This window comes from Arachis ipaensis, chromosome B5, assembly GCF_059453495.1.
Source record: "Arachis ipaensis isolate K30076 ecotype BB chromosome B5, ASM5945349v1, whole genome shotgun sequence".
Classification (NCBI taxonomy): Eukaryota; Viridiplantae; Streptophyta; class Magnoliopsida; order Fabales; family Fabaceae; genus Arachis; species Arachis ipaensis.
Window position 1 is genome coordinate 82,503,053 of NC_142440.1, and position 26,194 is coordinate 82,529,246.

The following is a 26,194-nucleotide window of genomic DNA, read 5'->3' on the forward strand; positions in this document are numbered from 1 at the left end:
TCAATTCCTGCAATTTGAGCAAACAATTTTGAGCTTAAGCCTCAATTGGTTTCTCTAATGCAGCAGAATTGCAAGTTTCATAGACTTCCAATGGAAGATCCTCATCAGTTTTTAGCTGAATTCTTGCAAATCTGTGACACTGTCAAGACCAATGGAGTTGATCCCGAGGTCTACAGGCTTATGCTTTTCCCTTTTGCTGTAAGAGATAGAGCTAAAACATGGTTGGATTCACAACCTAAGGAAAGCCTGAACTCTTGGGATAAGCTGGTCAGTGCTTTCCTGGCCAAATTCTTTTCTCCTCAAATGATGAGCAAGCTTAGAGTGGAAATCTAAACCTTCAGACAGAAGGAAGGAGAGTCCCTCTATGAAGCTTGGGAAAGATATAAGCAACTGATCAAAAGGTGTCCTACTGACATGCTTCCAGAATGGAGTATCATAAGTATATTCTATGATGGTCTGTCTGAGTTGTCAAAAATGTCATTGGACCATTCTGCAGGAGGATCTCTTCACGTGAAAACCCTTGCAGAAGCTCAGGAACTCATTGAAATGGTTGCAAATAACCAGTTCATGTACACCTCCGAGAGGAATCCTGTTAACAATGGGACGCCTCAGAAGAAGGGAGTTCTTGAAATTGATACTCTGAATGCCATATTGACTCAGAATAAAATATAGACTCAGCAAGTGAATATGATTTCTCAGAGTCTGAATGGATTGCAAGCTGCATCCAACAGTACTAAAGAGGCATCTTCTGAAGAAGAAGCTTATGATCCTGAGAACCCTGCAATAGTAGAGGTGAATTACATGGGATAACCCTATGGAAACACCTATAATCCTTCATGGAGAAATCATCCTAATCTCTCATGGAAGGATCAACAGAAGCCTGAACAAGGCTTCAATAATAATGGTCGAAGAAATAGGTTTAGCAATAGCAAGCCTTTTCCATCACCTTCTCAGCAACAGACAGAGAATTCTGAACAGAGCCATTATGGCCTGACAACTATAGTCTCTGATCTATCCAAAACCATACTAAATTTCATGAATGAAACAAGGTCCTCCATTAGAAATTTGGAGGCACAAGTGGGTCAGCTGAGTAAGAAGATTACTGAAACTCCTCCCAGTACTCTCCCAAGCAATACAGAAGAAAATCCCAAGAGAGAGTGCAAGGCCATAACCTTACTTGGTGTGGCCGAATGCCCAGAGGAGGAGGAGGACGTGAATCCCAGTGAGGAAGACTTCTTGGGACGTCCTCTGGACAGGAAGGAGTTCCTTTTTGAGGAACCAAAGGATTCTGAGGCTCATACAGAGACCCTAGAGATTCCATTGGACCTCCTTCTGCCATTCATGAGCTCTGATGAATACTCTTCCTCTGAAGAGGATGAAGACACCATTGCAGAGCAAGTTGCTAAGTATCTAAGAGCAATCATGAAGTTGAATGCCAGTTTATTTGGTAATGAGACTTGGGAGGATGAACCCCCCTTGCTCACCAATGAACTGAGTACACTAATGAGGCAGACATTGCCTCAGAAGAAATCGGATCCCGAGAAGTTCTTCATACCTTGTACCATAGGCACCATGACCTTTGAGAAAGCTCTGTGTGACCTTGGGTCAGGGATAAATCTCATGCCACTCTCTGTAATGGAGAAACTGGGAATCTTTGAGGTACAAGCTGCAAGAATCTCATTAGAGATGGCAGACAAATCAATGAAACAGGCCTATGGACTAGTAGAGGACGTGTTAGTAAAGGTTGAAGGCCTTTACATCCTTGCGGATTTCATAATCCTAGATACTGGGAAGGATGAGGATGAATCCATCATCCTTGGTAGACCCTTTCTAGCCACAGCAAAAGCTGTGATTAATGTTGACAGAGGAGAGTTGGTCTTTCAGTTGAATGAGGGCTACCTTGTATTTAAGACTCAAGGTTCTCCTTCTATAACCATGGAGAGGAAGCATGAAAAGCTTCTCTCAATACAGAGTCAAACAAAACCTCCACATTCAAACTCTAAGTTTGGTATTGGGAAGCCACAACCAAACTCTAAGTTCGGTGTTAAGAGGCCCCAACATTCCTCTAATTTTCTGTGAGGCTCCATGAGAGCTCACTGTCAAGCTGTTGACATTAAAGAAGCGCTTGTTGGGAGGCAACCCAATGCTATTTAATTATATCTATTTATTTTTTATTGCTATTTTATGTTTTCTTTAGGTTGATGATCATGTGAAGTCACAAAAACTACTGAAAAATCAAAAACAGAATGAAAAACAGCATTAAAAATAGCTCACCCTGGAGGAAGAGCTTACTGGCGTTTAAACGCCAGTAAGAAGCATCAAACTGATGTTTAACGCCAGAAAGAAGCATCAAGCTGGCGTTAAACGCCAAAACAAGCACCAGATTGGCGTTTAACGCCAGAACAGAGCATGGAATTGGCGTTTAACGCCAAGAATGGGAGAAACGCTTGCGTTAAATGTCAGAAACAAGCAGCAAGCTGGCGTTTAACACCAGACATGCATTCTAAGGGTGTTTTGCATGCTGGTGCACGAAATTACAATCACACTTTTGCAACTCCGCACAACTAACCAGCAAGTGCACTGGGTCGTCCAAGTAATACCTTACGTGAGTAAGGGTCGATCCCACGGAGATTGTCGGCTTGAAGCAAGCTATGGTTATCTTGTAACTCTTAGTCAGGATATCAATAATTCTCAGATTTAATTGTAAAAAGTAAAAGAACATGAAATAAATACTTGTTATGCAGTAATGAAGAATAGGTTGAGGCTTTGGAGATGCTTTGTCTTCTGAATCTCTGCTTTCCTACTATCTTCTTCTTCATGCACGCAAGGCTCCTTCCATGGCAAGCTTTATGTTGGGCATCACCGTTGTCAATGGCTACTTCCCGTCCTCTTAGTGAAAACGTTCCAAATGTGCTGTCACCGCACGGCTAATCATCTGTCGGTTCTCGATCATGCTGGAATAGGATCCATTGATCCTTTTGCGTCTGTCACACGCCCAACAATCGCTAGTTTGAAGCTCGTCACAGCCATCCCTTCCCAGATCCTACTCAGAATACCACATACAAGGTTTAGACGTTCCGGATCTCAGGAATGGCCGCCAATAATTCTAGCTTATACCACGAAGACTCTGATCTGAATCATGAGGCTAAGAGATATACATTCAATCTAAGGTAGAACGGAGGTGGTTGTCAGGTATGCATTCATAGGTGAGAATGATGATGAGTGTCACGGATCATCACATTCATCAGGTTGAGGTGCGAATGAATATCTTAGAATAGAAGCAAGCGTGATAGAATGGAAAACAATAGTAATTGCATTAATTCATGAATAACAGCAGAGCTCCTCACCCCCAACAATGGGGTTTAGAGACTCATGCCATAGAGAATACAATATGAAACGTGTAAAGTGTCATGAGGTACAAGATGAATCACTAAAAGTAGTTTTTATAGTGAACTGGTGACCTAGGGTTACAGAAAATGAGTAAGCTAGGATGTTTAGTGTAAAAATCCACTTCTGGGGCCCACTTGGTGTGTGCTTGGACTGAGCATTGAAGCTTTCATGTGTAGAGACTTTTCTTGGAGTTAAACGCCAGCTTTTGTGCCAGTTTGGGCATTTAACTCCAGTTTTTATGCCAGTTCCGGCGTTAAATGCCAGAATTCTTGAGCTGACTTGGAACGCCTATTTGGGCCATCAAATCTCTGGCAAAGTATGAACTATTATAAATTACTGGAACGCCCAAGATGTCTACTTTCCAACGCAATTGAGAGAGCGCCAATTGAGCTTCTGTAGCTCCAGAAAATCCACTTTGAGTGTAGGGAGGTCAGAATCCAACAGCATCTGCAATCATTTTTCAGCCTCTGAATCAGATTTTTGCTCAGGTCCCTCAATTTTAGCCAGAAAATACCTGAAATCACAGAAAAACACACAAACTCATAGTAAAGTCCAGAAAAGTGAATTTTAAATAAAAACTAATAAAAATATAACAAAAACTAATTAAAATATACTAAAAACATACTAAAAACAATGCCAAAAAGCGTATAAATTATCCGCTCATCACAACACCAAACTTAAATTGTTGCTTGTCCCCAAGCAACTGAAAATCAAATAGGATAAAAAGAAGAGAATATACAATGAATTCCAAAAATATCTATGAAGATCAGTATTAATTAGATGAGCGGGGCTTTCTTTTTGCTTTTGAACAGTTTTGGCATCTCACTTTATTCCTTGAAGTTCAGAATGATTGGCATCTAAAGGAACACAGAATCCAGATAGTGTTATTGATTCCCCTAGTTAAGTTTGTTGATTCTTTAACACAGCTACTTTATGAGTCTTGGCTGTGGCCCTAAGCACTTTGTTTTCCAGTATTACCACCAGATACATAAATGCCACAGACACATAACTGGGTGAACCTTTTCAGATTGTGACTCAGCTTTGCTAGAGTCCCCAATTAGAGGTGTCCAGGGTTCTTAAGCACACTCTTCATTTTTCTTTGGACCTCAACTTTAACCGCTCAGTCTCAAGTTTTCACTTGACACCTTCACGCCACAAGCACATGGTTAGGGACAGCTTGGTTTAGCCGCTTAGGCCAGGATTTTATTCCTGTGGGCCCTCCTATCCACTGATGCTCAAAGCCTTGGATCCTTTTTATCACCCTTGCCTTTTGGTTTAAAGGGGTATTGGTTTTTTCTGCTTGCTTTTCTTTTTCTTTCTTTTTCTTTTCTCTTTTTTTCTTTTTTTTCTCCTCTCCCCTTTTTTTTTTGCAAGCTTTTCACTGCTTTTTCTTGCTTTAAGAATCAATTTTATGATTTTTCAGGTCATCAGATAACATTTCTCCTTTTTCCATCATTCTTTCAAGAGCCAACAATTTTAACATTCATAAACAATCAACTTCAAAAATATGCACTATTCAAGCATTAATTCAGAAAACAATAGTATTGCCACCACATCAAAATAATTAAACTGTTTTAAAATTCAAAATTCATGTACTTCTTTTTCTTTTTCAATTAAAAATACTTTTTATTTAAGAAAGGTGATGGATTCATAGGACATTCATAGCTTTAAGACATAAACTTTAAATTTTTATTGATTATGGAATAAAAATAAGACTCAAAAATAAATATAAGCGCAGACCCATAATAATAGAAGACAGAAAATTAAAAGCAGAAGAATAAATGACTCTTAATAATAAAGGTTATCACAGAGTTAGGACTCAACAACCTTGATTTTGAGGAGTGGATGCTCCCTCAATCTGTGGGGTGCTTGGTCCTTCAAGGGAGAGCTTCTGGCACTTCAGCTCCTGTAGCTCACGCCCCTGCTTCTCCTGTTCCTTCAGCAGTTTGCAGAGCATGCAGTTTTGATTCTACTGTTCTTCCTTAAGTTGTTCCATAGCTTCTTGCAGCTTGGTAACAGATGCTTCTAGGCAGGTCCAGTAGTCAATTTCAGGAATTTCTGGGAGGAACTCCTGCGCCCTCCTTTTGATGGAGTTGTCTTGCACTTGTCCTTCCATTGACTTCTTGGTGATTGGGTGTTCGATTGGGATGAATTCATTTACTCCCATCCTCACCCCAGCATCTTTACATAGCAGAGAAATTAAGCTTGGGTAGGCCAGTTTGGCTTCAGTGGAGTTCTTGTTTGCAATTGTGTAAATCTCACAAGAAATCAGATGATGAATCTCCACTTCTTTTCCAAGCATAATACAATGAATCATCACTGCTCTTTTGGCAGTGACCTCAGAGTGGTTGGTAGTGGGCAATATAGAACACCCAATGAAGTCCAACCAGCCTCTTGCAACTGGTTTGAGATCTCCCCTCTTGAGTTGGTTTGGGACACCTTTTGAATTGGTTATCCACTTAGTTCTAGGGAGGCATATGTCCTGTAGAACTTGATCCAACCCCTTATCTACTCTCACCATTCTCCTATTAAAGGATTCTGGATTGGTGCACGAAATTGTGATCTCCAGGCTCGAACAAATCCTGGTAATGGCTCCAAAGCTTGGTGCTCTGATCTTAATTCATAATTGTCACAACTTCGATACAACTAACCAGCAAGTGCACTGGGTCGTCCAAGTAATACCTTACGTGAGTAAGGGTCGAATCCCAAGGAGATTGTTGGTATGAAGCAAGCTATGGTCACCTTGTAAATCTCAGTCAGGCAGATATAAAGTGATAATGGTGTTTTCGAATATTAATTAATAAAATAGGGATAGAGACACTTATGTAATTCATTGATAGGAATTTCAGATAAGCGAATGGAGATGCTTTCGTTCCTCTGAACCTCTGCTTTCCTGCTATCTTCATCCAGTCAGTCTTACTCCTTTCCATGGCTGGCTTTATGTGATACATCACCACTGTCAATGGCTACTTTCGGTCATCTCTCGGGAAAATGATCCAATGCCCTGTCACGGCACGGCTAATCGTCTGGAGGCATCACCCTTGTCAATGGCTTCATCTTATCCTCTCAGTGAATAATATGCTCACGCACCCTGTCACGGCACGGCTATTCATCTGTCGGTTCTCGATCATGCTGGAATAGGATTTACTATCCTTTTGCGTCTGTCACTAACGCCCTGCAATCGCGAGTTAGGAGCTCGTCACAGTCATTCAATCATTGAATCCTACTCGGAATACCACAGACAAGGTTTAGACTTTCCAGATTCTCTTGAATGCCGCCATCATTCTAGCTTACGCCACGAAGATTCTGATTAGGAGATCTAAGAGATATTCATTCTAGCTTATTTCATGTAGAACAGAAGTGTTTGTCAGGCACGCGTTCATAAGGGAGAAGGATGATGAGCGTCACACATAATCATCACCTTCATCACGTTCTTGGGTGCGAATGGATATCTTAGAAGCGAAATAAGATGAATTGAATAGAAAACAGAAGTACTTTGCATTAATCTTTGAGGAACAGCAGAGCTCCACACCTTAATCTATGGAGTGTAGAAACTCTACCGTTGAAAATATATAAGTGAAAGGTTCAGGCATGGCCGAGATGGCCAGCCCCCAAAACGTGATCAAAGGATCATAAGGTAATCCCAAGATTGTCAAAAAGACTAGTAAGAGGTCCTATTTATAATAAACTAGTCACTAGGGTTTACATGAGTAAGTAATTGATGCATAAATCCACTTCCGGGGCCCACTTGGTGTGTGTTTGGGCTGAGCTTAAGTGTAGCACGTGCAGAGGCCATTTGTGGAGTTGAACGCCAGTTTCTGTGCCAGTTTGGGCGTTCAACTCTTGTTTTGGATCCTTTTCTGGCGCTGGACGCCAGATTTGGGCAGAAGGCTGGCGTTGAACGCCAGTTTACGTCGTCAATTCTTGGCTAAAGTATGGACTATTATATATTTCTGGAAAGCCCTGGATGTCTACTTTCCAACGCAATTGGAAGCGCGCCATTTCGAGTTCTGTAGCTCCAGAAAATCCACTTTGAGTGCAGGGAGGTCAGAATCCAACAGCATCAGCAGTCCTTTTTCAACCTCTGAATCTGATTTCTGCTCAAGTCCCTCAATTTCAGCCAGAAAATACCTGAAATCACAGAAAAACACACAAACTCATAGTAAAGTCCAGAAATGTGAATTTAACATAAAAACTAATGAAAACATCCCTAAAAGTAACTAGATCCTACTAAAAACATACTAAAAACAATGCCAAAAAGCGTATAAATTATCCGCTCATCACAACACTAAACTTAAATTGTTGCTTGTCCCCAAGCAACTGAAAATCAAATAGGATAAAAAGAAGAGAATATACTATAAATTCCAAACTATCAATGAAACAGAGCTTCAATCATATGAGCGGGACTTATAGCTTTTTGCCTCTTGAATAGTTTTGGCATCTCACTTTATCCATTGAAGTTTAGAATGATTGGCATCTATAGGAACTTAGAGTTCAAATAGTGTTATTGATTCTCCTAGTTCAGTATGATGATTCTTGAACACAGCTTCTTTATGAGTCTTGGCCGTGGCCATAAGCACTTTGTTTTCCAGTATTACCACCGGATACATAAATGCCACAGACACATAATTGGGTGAACCTTTTCAGATTGTGACTCAGCTTTGCTAAAGTCCCCAATTAGAGGTGTCCAGGGTTCTTAAGCACACTCTTCTTTTGCTTTGGACCTTGACTTTAACCGCTCAGTCTCAAGTTTTCACTTGACACCTACACGCCAGAAGCACATGGTTAGGGACAGCTTGGTTTAGCCGTTTAGACCAGGATTTTATTCCTTTAGGCCCTCCTATCCACTGATGCTCAAAGCCTTGGGATCCTTTTTTATTTGCCCTTGCCTTTTGGTTTTAAGGGTTATTGGCTTTTTCTGCTTGCTTTTTCTTTTTCTTTCTATTTTTTTTTTCGCCTATTTTTTTTTCCTGCAAGCTTTGTTTTTTGCTGCTTTTTCTTGCTTCAAGAATCATTTTTATGATTTTTCAGATTATCAAATAACATGTCTCTCAGTCATCATTCTTTCAAGAGCCAACATATTTAACATTCTTAAACAACAACTTCAAAAGACATATGCACTGTTCAAGCATACATTCAGAAAACAAGAAGCATTGTCACCACATCAATATAATTAAGCTAAGTTCAAGGATAAATTCGAAACTCATGTACTTCTTGTTCTTTTGAATTAAATCATTTTTCATTTAAGAGAGGTGATGGATTCATAGGACATTCATATCTTTAAGACAAAGTTACTACTACTAATGATCATGTAATGAAGACACAAACATAGATAGGCACATAACATAGAAAACAAAAAACAGAGAAAGCAAGGAATGAATCCACCTTAGTGATGGTGGCGTTTCCTTCTTGAGGAACCAATGATGTCCTTGAGCTCTTCTATGTCTCTTCCTTGTCTTTGTTGCTCCTCCCTCATTGCCTTTTGATCTTCTCTTATTTCATGCAGCATGATGGAGTGCTCTTGATGTTCCACCCTTAGTTGTCCCATATTGGAACTCAATTCTCCTAGGGAGGTGTTGATTTGCTCCCAATAATTTTGTGGAGGAAAGTGCATTTGAGGCATCTCAGGGATCTCATGGAAGTGAGCTTCTTGCGCCTCTCGAGCTCTATGACTGGGCTCTCTTGCTTGCTCCATCTTTTTCTTAGTGATGGGCTTGTCCTCTTTAATGAGGATATCTCCCTCTATGTCAATCCCAGCTGAATTGCATATGTGGCAAATGAGGTGAGGAAAGGCTAACCTTGCCATGGTGGAGGACTTGTCAGCCACCTTGTAGAGTTCTTGAGGTATAATCTCATGAACTTCCACCTCTTCTCCAATCATGATGCTATGGATCATGATGGCCCGGTCTATAGTAACTTCAGACCGGTTGCTAGTGGGAATGATTGAGCATTGAATAAACTCCAACCATCCTCTAGCTATAGGCTTGAGGTCCAATCTTCTTAGTTGAACCGGCTTGCCTTTGGAGTCAATCTTCCATTGAGCTCCTTCTACACATATGTCCATAAGGACTTGGTCCAACCTTTGATCAAAGTTGACTCTCCTTGTGTAGGGGCGTGCGTTCTCTTCCATGTATGGCAAGTTGAACGCCAACCTCACATTTTCCGGACTAAAATCTAAGTATTTCCCCCGAACCATTGTAACATAGTTCTTTGGATCCGGGTTCTTACTTTGATCATGGTTCTTGGTGATCCATGCATTGGCATAGAACTCTTGAACCATTAGGATGCCGACTTGTTGGATGGGATTTGTTAGAACTTCCCAACCTCTTCTTTGAATTTCATGTCGGATCTCCGGATACTCATTTCTTTTGAGTTTAAAAGGGACCTCAGGGATCACCTTCTTCTTGGCCACAACATCATAGAAGTGGTCTTGATGGGCTTTGGAGATGAACCTTTCCATCTCCCATGACTCGGATGTGGAAGCTTTTGTCTTCCCTTTCCCTCTTCTAGAGGATTCTCCGGTCTTGGGTGCCATCAATGGTAATGGAAAAACAAAAATGCTATGCTTTTACCACACCAAACTTAGAATATTGCTCGCCCTCGAGCAATAAACAAAAGAATAGAGGAAGAAGAAGAAGAAATAAGGAGGGGGAAAGGGAAATGTGGTTTCGGCCAAGAAGGGTGTAAAGGGGTGTGTTGTGGGAATTTGATGAAGAATGGAGGTCTTTATATAGGGAAGGGAGGTGGGGTATTGGTTCGGCCATATGGGTGGGTTTGGGTGGGAAATTGGTTTTGAATTTTGAAGGTAGGTGGAGTTTATGAGGTAGGTTTATGGGGAAGAGGGGATGGATGTGAGTGGTGAAGGTTTAGTGGGGAAGAGAGATTGAGGTGATTGGTGAGGGGTTTTTAGGGAAGAGTGTTTGTGGGGTTGTGTGAAAGAGAGTGGTGAGAAGAAGTGAGTGGAGGTAGGTGGGGATCCTGTGGGGTCCACAGATCCTGAGTGGATCCTGTGGGGTCCACAGATCCTGAGGTGTTCAAGGATTTACATCCCTGCACCCATTAGGCATGTAAAAATGCCTTTGTATCCAACTCTGGGCGTTCAGCGCCAGGTTGGTGGCCATTTTGGGCGTTCAACGCCCATCTGTGTGCCATTTCTGGCGTTGAACGCCAGAACTATGCCTGTTCTGGCGTTCAGCGCCCAGAAGCTGCCCATTTTGGGCGTTCAGCGCCAGAACCATGCTCTGTTCTGGCGCTGAACGCCAGACAGATGCTCCTCCAGGGTGTGATTTTTTTCTGCTGTTTTTGATTCCGTTTTCAAATTTTCTAATTATTTTGTGACTCCACATGATCATGAACCTAAGAAAACATGAAAAACAATAAAAATAAGAATTAGATAAACATTGGGTTGCCTCCCAACAAGCGCTTCTTTAATGTCAATAGCTTGACAGTGGGCTCTCATGGAGCCTCACAGATGTGCAGAGCTTTGTTGAGACTCTCCAACACCAAACTTAGAGTTTGGATATGGGAGTTCAACACCAAACTTAGAGTTTGGTTGTGGCCTCCCAACACCAAACTTAGAGTTTGACTGTGGGGGCTCTGGTTGACTCTGCTTTAAGAGAAGCTTTTCATGCTTCCTCTTCATGGTTGTAGAGGGAGATCCTTGAGTTTTGAATACAAGGGAGTTCTCATTCCATTGAAGGACTATTTCACCTCTGTCAACATCAATCACAGCTCTTGCTGTGGCCAGGAAAGGTCTTCCTAGGATGATGGATTCATCCTCTTCCTTTCCAGTATCCAGGACTATGAAATCAGTAGGTATGTAAAGGCCCTCAACCTTTACTAATACATCTTCTACTTGTCCATAAGCCTGTTTTCTTGAGCTGTCTGCCATCTCTAATGAGATTTTAGCAGCTTGCACCCCATAGATTCCCAGTTTCTCTATTACAGAGAGGGGCATGAGGTTTATACCTGAACCAAGGTCACACAGAGCTTTAAAGATCATGGTGCCTATGGTACAAGGTAATATGAACTTTCCAGGATCCTGTCTCTTCTGAGGCAATGTCAGTTGATCCAAATCACTTAGTTCATTGATGAATAAGGGAGGTTCAACTTCCCAAGTATCAACGCCAAATAATTTGGCATTCAGCTTCATGATTGCACCAAGAAACTTGGCAGTTTGCTCTTCAGTAACATCCTCATTCTCTTCAGAAGAGGAATACTCATCAGAGCTCATGAAGGGCATAAGGAGGTTCAATGGAATCTCTATGGTCTCTAGATGAGCCTCAGAGTCCTTTGGTTCCTCAGAGGGAAGCTCCTTATTGATCACTGGACATCCCAGGAGGTCTTCCTCCTTGGGATTCACGTCCTCTCCTTCCTTTACAGGTTCGGCCATGGCACTTATGTCAATGGCCTTGCACTCTCCTTTTGGGTTCTCTTCTGTATTGCTTGGGAGAGTACTAGGAGGGATTTCGGTGATCGTTTTACTCAGCTGGCCCACTTGTGCTTCCAGATTTCTAATGGAAGACCTTGTTTCATTCATGAAACTTACAGTGGCCTTAGATAGATCAGAGACTTGATTTGCTAAATTAGAAGCATTTTGTTCAGAGTTCTCTGTCTGTTGCTGAGTTGATGATGGACAAGGTTTGCTATTGCTAAACCTGTTTCTTCCACCATTATTAAAGCCTTGTTGGGGCTTTTGATCCTTCCATGAGAAATTTGGATGATTTCTCCATGTTGAGTTATAGGTGTTTCCATAAGGTTCACCTAAGTAATTTACCTCTGCTATTGCAGGGTTCTCAGGATCATAGGCTTCTTCTTCGGAAGATGCCTCTTGAGTACTGTTGGATGCAGCTTGCATTCCATGCAGACTCTGATAGATCATATTGACTTGCTGAGTCAATATTTTATTCTGAGCCAATATGGCATTCAGAGTATCAACCTCAAGAACTCCCTTCTTCATAGGCGTCCCATTACTCACAGGATTCCTTTCAGAAGTGTACATGAACTGGTTATTAGCAACCATGTCAATGAGTTCTTGAGCTTCTGCAGGCGTTTTCTTTAGGTGAATGGATCCACCTGCAGAAGTATCCAATGACATCTTAGATAACTCAGACAGACCATCATAGAATATATCCAGGATGGTCCATTCTGAGAGCATGTCAGAAGGACACTTTTTGGTCAACTGTTTGTATCTTTCCCAAGCTTCATAGAGGGATTCACCTTCTTTCTGTCTGAAGGTTTGAACATCAGCTCTAAGCTTGCTCAGCTTTTGAGGAGGAAAGTACTTGGCTAAGAAAGCCGTGACCAGCTTATCCCAAGAGTTCAGGCTGTCTTTAGGTTGAGAATCCAACCATAATCTAGCTCTGTCTCTTACAGCAAAAGGGAAAAGCATGAGCCTGTAGACTTCAGGATCTACTCCATTAGTCTTAACAGTATCACATATCTGCAAGAATTTAGTTAAGAACTGAAAAGGATCTTCAGATGGAAGTCCATGAAGCTTGCAGTTCTGCTGCATCAGAGAAACTAATTGAGGTTTCAGCTCAAAGTTGTTTGCTCCAATGGCAGGAATGGAGATGCTTCTTCCATGTAAATTGGAATTAGGTGCAGTAAAGTCACCAAGCATCTTCCTTACATTATTATTATTTTCGACTGCCATCTCCTTCTCCTGTTCAAAAATTTCTGAAAGATTATCTCTGGATTGTTGTAATTTAGCTTCTCTTAATTTTCTCTTCAGAGTCCTTTCAGGTTCTGGATCTGCTTCCACAAGAATGTTCTTATCCTTGCTCCTGCTCATATGACAATGAAGAAGGCACATAATAATAATAATAATAATAATAGAGATTCTCTTTGCCACAGTATAGAGGTTCCCTTATGTGAGTAGAAGAAAAGAGGAAGAAATTCGAACACAGATAGAAGACGGGGTTCGAATTTGGTGATGATGTGAGGAAGAGATGTTAGTTAATGAATGAATAAATAGAATAGGATGAGAGAGAGGGAGGGAATTTTCAAAAATTATTTTTGAAAAAGAGTTAGTGATTTTCGAAAATGGTTTTTGAAAAATGTTAGTAATTTTCGAAAATTTTTGAAATCAAAAATAAAAATTAAAAATAATTAGTTAATTAAAAAGAAATTTTTGAAAAAGGGGGAGATATTTTCGAAAATTAGAAAGAGAGAATTAGTTAGGTGGTTTTGAAAAAGTTAAGAAACAAACAAAAAGTTAGTTAGTTAGTTGAAACAAATTTTGAAAACCAATTTTGAAAAGATAAGAAGTTAGGAAGTTAGAAAAGATATTTTGAAAAGATATTTTTGAAAAAGATAAGATAAGAAGATATTTTTGAAAAGATATGATAGAAATTAGTTTTTGAAAAAGATTTGATTTTTAAAATCTCAATTAATGACTTGATTCATAAAAAAAATCACAAGATATGATTCTAGAACTTAAAGTTTGAATCTTTCTTAACAAGCAAGTAACAAACTTCAAATTTTTGAATCAAAACATTAATTGATTATGTTATTTTCGAAAATTGATTTTAAAAATAAGAAAAAGATTTTTGAAAAATATTTTTGGAATTTTCGAAAATTACTAAGATATTTGAAAAAGATTTGATTTTTGAAAAAGATTTTGAAAAAGATAAGATTTTCAAATTGAAAATTTGATTTGACTCATGAGAAACAATTTGATTTTAAAAAATTTTGAAAAAGTCAATCCAAATTTTCGAATTTGATGAGAGAAAAAGGGAAAGATATTTTTTTTTATTTTTGAAATTTTTTGAAAAACATGAAAAATATGCAATGCATGAAATTTTTAGATCAAAACAATGAATGCATGCAAGAATGCTATGAATGTCAAGATGAACACCAAGAACACTTTTTTTGAAAAATTTTTAATGCAAAGAAAATATGCAAGACACCAAACTTAGAATTCTTTAATGCTTAGGCACTAAGAATTCAAGAATGCATATGATAAACATGAAAAGACACAAAACAAAAAATCATCAAGATCATACAAGAAGACTTACCAAGAACAACTTGAAGATCATGAAGAACACCATGAATGCATGAAATTTTCGAAAAATGCAAGATGCACATGCAATTGACACCAAACTTATAACATGACACATGACTCAAACAAGAAACACAAAATATTTTTTATTTTTATGATTTTCTAATTTTTTTTGGATTTTTTTTCGAAAATAATATGAAAAAAAAATAAGGATTCCAAAATTTTTAATATGAATTCCAGGAATCTTGCCATGTTAGTCTAAAGCTTCAGTCCAGGAATTAGACATGGCTCACTAGCCAGCCAAGCTTTCGAAGAAAGCTCCAGTCCAAAACACTAGACATGGCCAATGGCCAGCCAAGCTTTAGCATGTAAATCAGAAACAGTAGCAGGTGGATTAACTCCAACTAGCTTGCTCTTGATAACAAATTGCTGCCTCAGTCCAAATAAATTTAGACATGGCTTTACAGCCAGCCAGGCTTCACATGCTTCATGAAACACTAGAATTCATTCTTAAAAATTCTGAAGCCATAGAATAATTTATTTTTGAAAACATTTTTATCTTTTTTTTTTTCGAAAACAGATGAGAGATTTTTGAAATTATTTTTGAAAAATTTTTTTTGAAAAGAAAATAAAAAGAAAATTACCTAATCTGAGCAACAAGATGAACCGTCAGTTGTCCAAACTCAAACAATCCCCGGCAACGGCGCCAAAAACTTGGTGCACGAAATTGTGATCTCCAGGCTCGAACAAATCCTGGTAATGGCTCCAAAGCTTGGTGCTCTGATCTTAATTCATAATTGTCACAACTTCGATACAACTAACCAGCAAGTGCACTGGGTCGTCCAAGTAATACCTTACGTGAGTAAGGGTCGAATCCCACGGAGATTGTTGGTATGAAGCAAGCTATGGTCACCTTTTAAATCTCAGTCAGGCAGATATAAAGTGATAATGGTGTTTTCAAATATTAATTAATAAAATAGGGATAGAGACACTTATGTAATTCATTGATAGGAATTTCAGATAAGCGAATGGAGATGCTTTCGTTCCTCTGAACCTCTGCTTTCCTGCTATCTTCATCCAGTCAGTCTTACTCCTTTCCATGGCTGGCTTTATGTGATACATCACCACTGTCAATGGCTACTTTCGGTCATCTCTCGGGAAAATGATCCAATGCCCTGTCACGGCACGGCTAATCGTCTGGAGGCATCACCCTTGTCAATGGCTTCATCTTATCCTCTCAGTGAATAATATGCTCACGCACCCTGTCATGGCACGGCTATTCATCTGTCGGTTCTCGATCATGCTGGAATAGGATTTACTATCCTTTTGCGTCTGTCACTAACGCCCTGCAATCGCGAGTTAGGAGCTCGTCACAGTCATTCAATCATTGAATCCTACTCGGAATACCACAGACAAGGTTTAGACTTTCCAGATTCTCTTGAATGCCGCCATCATTCTAGCTTACGCCACGAAGATTCTGATTAGGAGATCTAAGAGATATTCATTCTAGCTTATTTCATGTAGAACAGAAGTGTTTGTCAGGCACGCGTTCATAAGGGAGAAGGATGATGAGCGTCACACATAATCATCACCTTCATCACGTTCTTGGGTGCGAATGGATATCTTAGAAGCGAAATAAGATGAATTGAATAGAAAACAGAAGTACTTTGCATTAATCTTTGAGGAACAGCAGAGCTCCACACCTTAATCTATGGAGTGTAGAAACTCTACCGTTGAAAATATATAAGTGAAAGGTTCAGGCATGGCCGAGATGGCCAGCCCCCAAAACGTGATCAAAGGATCATAAGGTAATCCCAAGATTGTCAAAAAGACTAGTAAGAGGTCCTATTTATAATAAACTAGTCACTAGGGTTTACATGAGTAAGTAATTGATGCATAAATCCACTTCCGGGGCCCACTTGGTGTGTGTTTGGGCTGAGCTTAAGTGTAGCACGTGCAGAGGCCATTTGTGGAGTTGAACGCCAGTTTCTGTGCCAGTTTGGGCGTTCAACTCTGGTTTTGGATCCTTTTCTGGCGCTGGACGCCAGATTTGGGCAGAAGGCTGGCGTTGAACGCCAGTTTACGTCGTCAATTCTTGGCCAAAGTATGGACTATTATATATTTCTGGAAAGCCCTGGATGTCTACTTTCCAACGCAATTGGAAGCGCGCCATTTCGAGTTCTGTAGCTCCAGAAAATCCACTTTGAGTGCAGGGAGGTCAGAATCCAACAGCATCAGCAGTCCTTTTTCAACCTCTGAATCTGATTTCTGCTCAAGTCCCTCAATTTCAGCCAGAAAATACCTGAAATCACAGAAAAACACACAAACTCATAGTAAAGTCCAGAAATGTGAATTTAACATAAAAACTAATGAAAACATCCCTAAAAGTAACTAGATCCTACTAAAAACATACTAAAAACAATGCCAAAAAGCATATAAATTATCCGCTCATCATGGATCATCTTGTAGTTGAGGCAATTTGAAGATCTCTCTTATTTTGTCCAGATGGAAGTAAATAAGCCTCCCTCTGACCATGGTTCGGTAGGTATGAAAGGTGGTTCTAGTTATTCTCTCTTTATCTGTCAGCCACAGATTTGTGTAGAATTCCTGAACCATGTTTCTTCCAACCTTTGTCTCAGGATTGGCTAGAATTTCCCATCCTCTATTTTGAATTTGCTCTTGGATCTCTGGATATTCATCCTCTTTCAGATTGAATTTAACTTCCGGGATCACTGATGAGCGGATAATTTATACGCTTTTTGGCATTATTTTTAGTATGTTTTTAGTAGAATCTAGTTACTTTTAGGGATACTTTTATTAGTTTTTATGTTAAATTCACTTTCTGGACTTTACTATGAGTTTGTGTGTTTTTCTGTGATTTCAGATATTTTCTGGCTGAAATTGAGGGACTTGAGCAAAAATCAGATTCAGAGGTTGAAGAAGGACTGCTGATGCTGTTGGATTCTGACCTCCCTGCACTCAAAGTGGATTTTCTGGAGCTACAGAACTCAAAATGGCACGCTTCTAATTGCGTTGAAAAGTAGACATCCAGGGCTTTCCAGCAATATATAATAGTCCATACTTTGGCCGAGTTTAGACGACGCAAAAGGGCGTTGAACGCTAGTTCTACGCTGTAGTCTGGAGTTAAACGCCAGAAACACGTTACAACTTGACGTTCAACTCCAGAAGAAGCCTCTGCACGTATAAACTTCAAGCTCAGCCCAAGCACACACCAAGTGGGCCTCGGAAGTGGATTTATGCATCAATTACTTACTTCTGTAAACCCTAGTAACTAGTTTAGTATAAATAGGACTTTTTACTATTGTATTGGACATCTTATGATTTTAGTTCGTCTTTGGATCATAATGATCACGTTTGGGGGCGGGCCATTCGGCAATGCCTGAACCTTTCACTTATGTATTTTTCAACGGTAGAGTTTCTACACTCCATAAATTAAGGTGTGGAGCTCTGCTGTTCCTTATGAATTAATGCAAAGTACTACTGTTTCTTTATTCAATTCAACCTATTCCGCTTCTAAGATATTCATTTGCACTTCAATATGAATGTGATGAATGTGACAATCATCATCATTCCCTTACGAACGCGTGCCTGACAACCACTTCCGTTCCACCTTAGATTGAATGAATATCTCTTGGATCTCTTAATCAGAATCTTCGTGGTATAAGCTAGATTGATGGCGGCATTCATGAGAGTCTGGAAAGTCTAAACCTTGTCTGTGGTATTCCGAGTAGGATTCAGGGATTGAATGACTGTGACAAACTTCAAACTCGTGAGTGCTGGGCGTAGTAAAAGACGCAAAAGGAGGGTGAATCCTATTCCAGTATGATCGAGAACCTCAAATGATTAGCCGTGCTGTGACAGAGCATTTGGACCTTTTTCACAAGAGGATGGGATGTAGCCATTGACAACGGTGATGCCCTTACATAAAGCTTGCCATGGAAAGGAGTAGGACTGATTGGATGAAGACAACAGGAAAGCAGAAGTTCAGAAGAACGAAAGTATCTCTATATGCTTATCTGAAATTCCCTCCAATGAATTACATAAGTGTTTCTATCTTTATTTTCTACTTATTTATTATTAATTTTCGAAAACTCCATAACCATTTGATATCCGCCTGACTGAGATTTACAAGGTGACCATAGCTTGCTTCTTACCGACAATCTCCGTGGGATCGGCCCTTACTCACGTAAGGTTTTATTACTTGGACGACCCAGTGCACTTGCTGGTTAGTTGTGCGAAGTTGTGAAGTTATGTTTGGACCATGGTATTGTGCACCAGTTATTGGCACCATTGCCAGGGAGAGAACGAACAACAAATTTTACAACCTCAGAGTAACAATTTCGCACACCAAGTTTTTGGCGCCGTTGCCGGGGATTGTTCTGAGTTTGGACAACTGACGGTTCATCTTGTTGCTCAGATTAGGTAATTTTCTTTTTGTTTTATTTTCGAAAATTTTTCAAAAAAATCTTTCAAAAAAATTTTTTTTATTTATATTCTTCAGAATTTTTAAGAATGAATTCTAGTGTTTCATGAAGCATGTTGAAGCCTGGCTGGCTGTAAAGCCATGTCTAAATTCTTTTGGACTGGGGCTTCCAACCCAACATTATCAAGAGCAAGCTAGTTGTTGCTAATCCATCGGCTGCTGTATGCTTGATTTGTCACTTAAAGCTTGGCTGGCCATTGGCCATGTCTAGTGTTTTGGACCGGAGTTTTCATTGAAAGCTTGGCTGGCTAGTGAGCCATGTAAAGAACGCAAGATTCTTGGAATTCATATTAAAAATTTTGGAATTCTTATTTTCCTTTTTCAAATTAATTTTTGAAAAATACCAAAAAAATTAGAAAATAATAAAAAATTAAAAAAAAATATTTCATGTTTCTTGTTTGAGTCTTGAGTCAATTTTAAGTTTGGTGTCAATTGCATGTTTTAAAGTTTGCATAAAATTTTCGAAAAATTCATGCATTCATAGTGTTTTTCATGATCTTCAAGTTGTTCTTGGTAAGTCTTCTTGTTTGATCTTGATGTTTTCTTGTTTTGTGTCTTTTCTTGTTTTTCATGTGCATTTTTGCATTCATAGTGTCTGAACATGAAAGATTTCTAGGTTTGGTGTCTTACATGTTTTCTTTACATTGAAAAATTTTTCAAAAAAATATGTTCTTGATGTTCATCATGATCTTCAAAGTGTTCTTGGTGTTCATCTTGACATTCATAGCATTCTTGCATGCATTCGTTGTTTTGATCCATAACTTTCATGCATTGAGTTCTTTTCATGTTTTTCTCTTTCATCATTAAAAATTCAAAAATAAAAAAAATATCTTTCCCTTTTTCACTCATAAATTTCAAAAATTTGAGTTGATTTTTTCAAAACTTTTTAAAACTTAGTTGTTTCTTATGAGTCAAATCAAATTTTCAATTTAAAAATCTTATCTTTTTCAAATCTTTTTTAAAAAAAAATCATATCTTTTCCATTTTTTTATTATTTCTTTTCGAAAATTTCAAAAATATTTTTCAAAATATTTTCAAAATCTTTTTCTTAATTTTATCATATTTTCGAAAATATCATCAACAATTAATGTTTTGATTCAAAAATTTTCAAGTTTGTTACTTGCTTGTTAAGAAAGATTCAAACTTTAAGTTCTAGAATCATATCTTGTGATTTCTTGTGAACCAAGTCATTAATTGTGATTTTAAAAATCAAATCTTTTTCAAAACTAATTCTAATCATATCTTTCTATCATATTTTTTTTTAAATCTTATCTTTTTCAAAAATTTGATTTTCAAATATCTTTTCTAACTTCTTATCTTCTTATCTTTTCAAAATTGATTTTCAAATCTTTTTCAAATCTTTTTCAACTAACTAATTGACTTTTTGTTTGTTTCTTATCTTTTTCAAAACTACCTAACTAACTCTCTCTCTCTAATTTTCAAAAATCTCTTCCCTCTTTTTTAAAAATTCTTTTTAATTAACTAATTGTTTCAATTTTTAATTTTAATTCGCTTACATCCCTAATTTTCGAAAATCACTAACCGGTTTCAAAATTTTATTTTCGAAAATCCTCTTTCTCTCTCATCTCCTTCTATTTATTTATTCATCTACTAATACTTCATCTCACCCGAATTCGAACCCCCTCTTCCATCTGTGTTCGAATTTTCTTTTCTTCCCTTCTTTACATTACATTCTTTTCTTCTTCTACTCACACAGGGGAACCTCTATACCTGGGTAAAAAGGATCCCTATTATTATTATTTTTCTGTTCCCTCTTTTTCATATGAGTAGGAGCAAGGACAAGAACATTCTTGTTGAAGCAGACCCTGAACCTGAAAGGACTCTGAAGAGGAAACTAAGAGAATCTAAAATACAACAATCCAGAGATAACCTTACAGAAATTTTCGAACAGGAAGAGGAGATGGCAGCCAAAAATAATAATAATGCAAGAAGGATGCTTGGTGACTTTACTGCACCTAATTCCAATTTACATGGAAGAAGCATCTCCATCCCTACCATTGGAGCAAATAGTTTTGAGCTTAAACCTCAATTAGTTTCTCTGATGCAACAAAACTGCAAGTTTCATGGACTTCCATCTGAAGATCCTTTTCAGTTCTTAACTGAATTCTTGCAGATCTGTGATACTGTTAAGACTAATGGAGTAGATCCTGAAGTCTACAGGCTGATGCTTTTCCCATTTGCTGTAAGAGACAGAGCTAGAATATGGTTAGACTCTCAACCTAAGGATAGCCTGAACTCTTGGGATAAGCTGGTCAAGGCTTTCTTAGCCAAGTTCTTTCCTCCTCAAAAGCTGAGTAAGCTTAGAGTGGATGTTCAAACCTTCAGACAGAAAGAAGGTGAATTCCTCTACGAAGCTTGGGAGAGATACAAGGAACTGACCAAAAAGTGTCCTTCCGACATGCTTTCAGAATGGACCATCCTGGATATATTCTATGATGGTCTGTCTGAATTAGCTAAGATGTCATTGGATACTTCTGCAGGTGGATCCATTCACCTAAAGAAAACGCCTGCAGAAGCTCAAGAACTCATTGACATGGTTGCTAATAACCAGTTCATGTACACTTCTGAGAGGAATCCTGTGAGTAATGGGACGCCTCAGAAGAAGGGAGTTCTTGAAATTGATACTCTGAATGCCATATTGGCTCAGAACAAACTATTGACTCAACAGGTCAATATGATTTTTCAGAGTCTGAATGGAATGCAAGCTGCATCCAACAGAACTCAAGAGGCATCTTTTGAAGAAGAAGCTTATGATCCTGAGAACCCTGCAATAGCAAAGGTAAATTATATGGGTGAACCTTATGGAAACACCTATAACCCCTCATGGAGAAATCACCCAAATTTCTCATGGAAGGATCAACAAAAGCCTCAACAAGGTTTTAATAATGGCCGAAGAAATAGGTTTAACAGTAGTAAACCTTTTCCATCATCCACTCAGCAACAGACAGAAAATTCTGAGCAGAATCCATCTAGCTTAGCAAATTTAGTCTCTGATCTATCTAAGGCCACTCTGAGTTTCATGAATGAAACAAGGTCCTCCGTTAGAAATTTGGAGGCACAAGTGGGCCAGCTGAGTAAGAAGATCACTGAAACTCCTCCTAGTACTCTTCCAAGCAATACAGAAGAGAATCCAAAGAAAGAGTGCAAGGCCATTGATATAACCATCATGGCCGAATCCAAGGAGGAACCAAAGGACTCTGAGGCTCATCTAGAGACCATAGAGATTCCATTGAACCTCCTTATGCCCTTCATAAGCTCTGAAGAGTATTCTTCTTCTGAAGAGAATGAGGATGTTACTGAAGAGCAAGTTGCCAAGTACCTTGGTGCAATAATGAAGCTGAATGCCAAACTATTTGGTAATGAGACTTGGGAAGATGAACCTCCCTTGCTCATCAAGGAACTGAGTGATCTGGATCAACTGACATTGCCTCAGAAGAAACAGGATTGGTGCACGAAATTGTGATCCCCGACAACGGCGCCAAAAACTCTGTACGCACATCTTAATAAATCGTTTTTTATTCAAAACTTCGATACAACTAACCAGCAAGTGCACTGGGTCGTCCAAGTAATAAACCTTACGTGAGTAAGGGTTGATCCCACAGAGATTGTTGGTATGAAGCAAGCTATGGTCATTTTGTAGATCTCAGTCAGGCGGATATCAAATGGTTATGGTGTTTTCGAAAATAATAATAAATAAACAGAGAATAAAGATAGAAATACTTATGTATATCATCGGTGAGAATTTCAGATAAACGTATAGAGATGCTTTCGTCCCTCTGAACTTCTGCTTTCCTACTGTCTTTATCCAATCAGTCCTACTCCTTTCCATGGCTGGCTTTATGTAAGGACATCACCATTGTCAATGGCTACTTTTCATCCTCTCTGTGAAAATGGTCCGATGCGCTGTCACTGCATGGCTAATCATCTGGAGGCATCACCGTTGTCAATGGCTGCATCCTATCCTCTTGTGAAAATGGTCCAAATGCTCTGTCACAGCACGGCTAATCATCTGAGGTTCCCGATCATACTGGAATAGGATTCACCCTCCTTTTGCGTCTGTCAATATGCCCAGCACTCGCGAGTTTGAAGTTCGTCACAGTCATTCAATCCCAGAGTCCTACTCGGAATACCACAGACAAGGTTTAGACTTTCCGGACTCTCATGAATGCCGCCATCAATCTAGCTTATACCACGAAGATTCTGACTAAGAGATCCAAGAGATAATCATCCAATCTAAGGTGGAACGGAAGTGGTTGTCAGGCACGCGTTCGTATGGGAATGATGATGATTGTCACGTTCATCACATTCATGTTGAAGTGCGAATGAATATCTTAGAAACGAAATAAGTTGAATTGAATATAAAACAGTAGTACTTTGCATTAATTCATGAGGAACAGTAGAGCTCCACACCTTAATCTATGGAGTGCAGAAACTCTACCATTGAAACATACATAAGTGAATACAGGGTAAGCATGGCCGAGTGGCCAGCCTCCCATGGAGGTCTAGAGATCTAAAAATGATCAAAATATGATCTCCAGATCATAAGATGTCTAATACAATAGTAAAAAGTCCTATTTATACCAAACTAGTTACTAGGGTTTATAGAAGTAAGTAATTGATGCATAAATCCACTTCCGGGGCCCACTTGGTGTGTGCTTGGGTTGAGCTTGAATGTTACACATGCAGAGGATCTTTCTGGAGTTGAACGCCAGGTTGTAACGTATTTCTAGCGTTCAACTCTGGTTCGTGACGTGTTTCTGGCGTTTAACTCCAGACTGCAGCGTAGAACTGGCGTTCAACGCCATTTTGCGTCGTCTAAACTCGGCCAAAGTATGGACCATTATATATTTCTGGAAAGCCCTAGATGTCTACTTTCCAAAGCAATTGGAAGCGCGCCATTTTGAGTTCTGTAGCTCCAGAAAATCCACTTTGAGTGCAGGGAGGTCAGAATCCAACAGCATCAGCAGTCCTTCTTCAACCTCTAAATCTGATTTTTGCTCAAGTCCCTCAATTTCAGCCAGAAAATATCTGAAATCATAGAAAAACACACAAACTCATAGTAAAGTCCAGAAATGTGAATTTAACATAAAAACTAATGAAAACCTCCCTAAAAGTAACTAGATCCTACTAAAAACATACTAAAAACAATGCCAAAAAGCGTATAAATTATCCGCTCATCACAACACCAAACTTAAATTGTTGCTTGTCCCCAAGCAACTGAAAATCAAATAGGATAAAAAGAAGAGAATATAATATAAATTCCAAACTATCAATGAAACATAGCTCCAATCAGATGAGCGGGACTTGTAGCTTTTTGCCTCTTGAATAGTTTTGGTATCTCACTTTATCCATTGAGGTTTAGAGTGATTGGCATTTATAGGAACTCACAATTCAGATAGTGTTATTGATTCTCCTAGTTCAGTATGATGATTCTTGAACACAGCTACTTTATGAGTCTTGGCCGTGGCCCTAAGCACTTTGTTTTCCAGTATTACCACCGGATACATAAATGCCACAGACACATAGTTGGCTGAACCTTTTCAGATTGTGACTCAGCTTTGCTAAAGTCCCCAATTAGAGGTGTCCAGGGTTCTTAAGTTTTCACTTGACACCTTCACGCCACAAGCACATGGTTAGGGACAGCTTGTTTTAGCCGCTTAGGCCAGGATTTTATTCCTTTAGGCCCTCCTATCCACTGATGCTCAAAGCCTTGGGATCCTTTTTATTTACCCTTGCCTTTTGGTTTTAAGGGCTATTGGCTTTTTGCTCTTGCCTTTTGGTTTTAAGAGCTTTGGCTTTTTCTGCTTGCTTTTTCTTTTTCTTTCTATTTTTTTTCGCTATTTTTTTTCTGCAAGCTTTGTTCTTTACTGCTTTTTCTTGCTTCAAGAATCATTTTTATGATTTTTCAGATTATCAAATAACATGTCTCCTTTTCATCATTCTTTCAAGAGCCAACATATTTAACATTCTTAAACAACAACTTCAAAAGACATATGCACTGTTCAAGCATTCATTCAGAAAACAAAAAGTATTGTCACCACATCAATATAATTAAACCAAGTTCAAGGATAAATTCGAAATTCATGTACTTCTTGTTCTTTTGAATTAAAACATTTTTATTTAAGAGAGGTGATGGATTCATAGGACATTCATAACTTTAAGATATAGTTACTAAATACTAATGATCATGTAATAAGACACAAACATGGATAAGTACTTAACATAAAGAAAACGAAAAACAGAGAATGTAAGAACAAGGAATGAATCCACCTTAGTGATGGTGGCGTTTCCTTCTTGAGGAACCAATAATGTCCTTGAGCTCTTCTATGTCTCTTCCTTGTCTTTGTTGCTCCTCCCTCATTGCTTTTTGATCTTCTCTAATTTCATGAAGGATGATGGAGTGCTCTTGATGTTCCACTCTTAATTGTCCCATGTTGGAACTTAGTTCTCCTAGGGAGGTGTTGATTTGCTCCCAATAGTTTTTGTGGAGGAAAATGCATTTGAGGCATCTCCGGGATCTCATGGTGATGAGCTTCATGCGTCTCTTGAGCTCCATGAATGGGCTATCTTGTTTGCTCCATCCTTCTCTTCCTCAATGGAAATGTCTCCTTCTATGTCAATCCCAGCCGAATTGCATAGATGGCAAATGAGGTGAGGAAAAACTAACCTTTCCATAGTGGAGGTGTAACGGCCTAGCCTTTAGCCTCGAAGAAACGGCGCTTTTTCGGGATCAACCGGAATTTTTATGGAATTTTTAGGAATTTTAGTGCATATAAGCACCTCCACTACACAGGTGTTATGTCATCAAGCTGCTGAGTCAGCAGCTTGACTGCACCAGACACCTCTCCTAATCTAAGCAGGCACGTCGCAAAAAGTTACGTATTTGAATCACTTCGGGTCCGAATTTCAAAATTCTGATTTCCGTAGTTTTTCTCTATGTGACGAGCCGGTCTCGAATTTCGAGAGAAAAATTATATTAATATAATATTCATATATTATTATTTTATTTGGAATATTATATTATTATTTTCTCTAATGTGGTTAATGTTGATCTATGTTTGGTAATATAATAATTGAGCTAGAAATCTACCGGTAATGGATAATACCAGCATTCTTAGATGAACTTAGCAATGCTAATGCTTCATCATATATCTTTTATTCTCATGATTATCATGTTACTAGTATTATTTATACTAGTAAAGCTCATACTTATCCTTAAGTAGTATAATCTGATGTATCTAATTTTCGTAATTATCTTCAGAATGATATTTTATTAT

The 26,194-nt window shown here is 38.8% G+C and overlaps 3 non-coding genes across 3 annotated transcripts; 1 reads left to right on the plus strand and 2 right to left on the minus strand.

Annotated features, from left to right (window-relative positions):
• Positions 1-312: 312 nt before the first annotated feature.
• LOC148564780 (small nucleolar RNA R71) lies at positions 313-420 on the minus strand. Its single transcript, XR_015884694.1, has one exon. It is a non-coding gene; the product is annotated as a small nucleolar RNA R71 (small nucleolar RNA).
• Positions 421-12,545: 12,125 nt separating this feature from the next.
• LOC148564781 (small nucleolar RNA R71) lies at positions 12,546-12,649 on the plus strand. Its single transcript, XR_015884560.1, has one exon. It is a non-coding gene; the product is annotated as a small nucleolar RNA R71 (small nucleolar RNA).
• Positions 12,650-21,213: 8,564 nt separating this feature from the next.
• LOC148564782 (small nucleolar RNA R71) lies at positions 21,214-21,321 on the minus strand. Its single transcript, XR_015883933.1, has one exon. It is a non-coding gene; the product is annotated as a small nucleolar RNA R71 (small nucleolar RNA).
• Between the last annotated feature and the right edge of the window lie 4,873 nt (positions 21,322-26,194).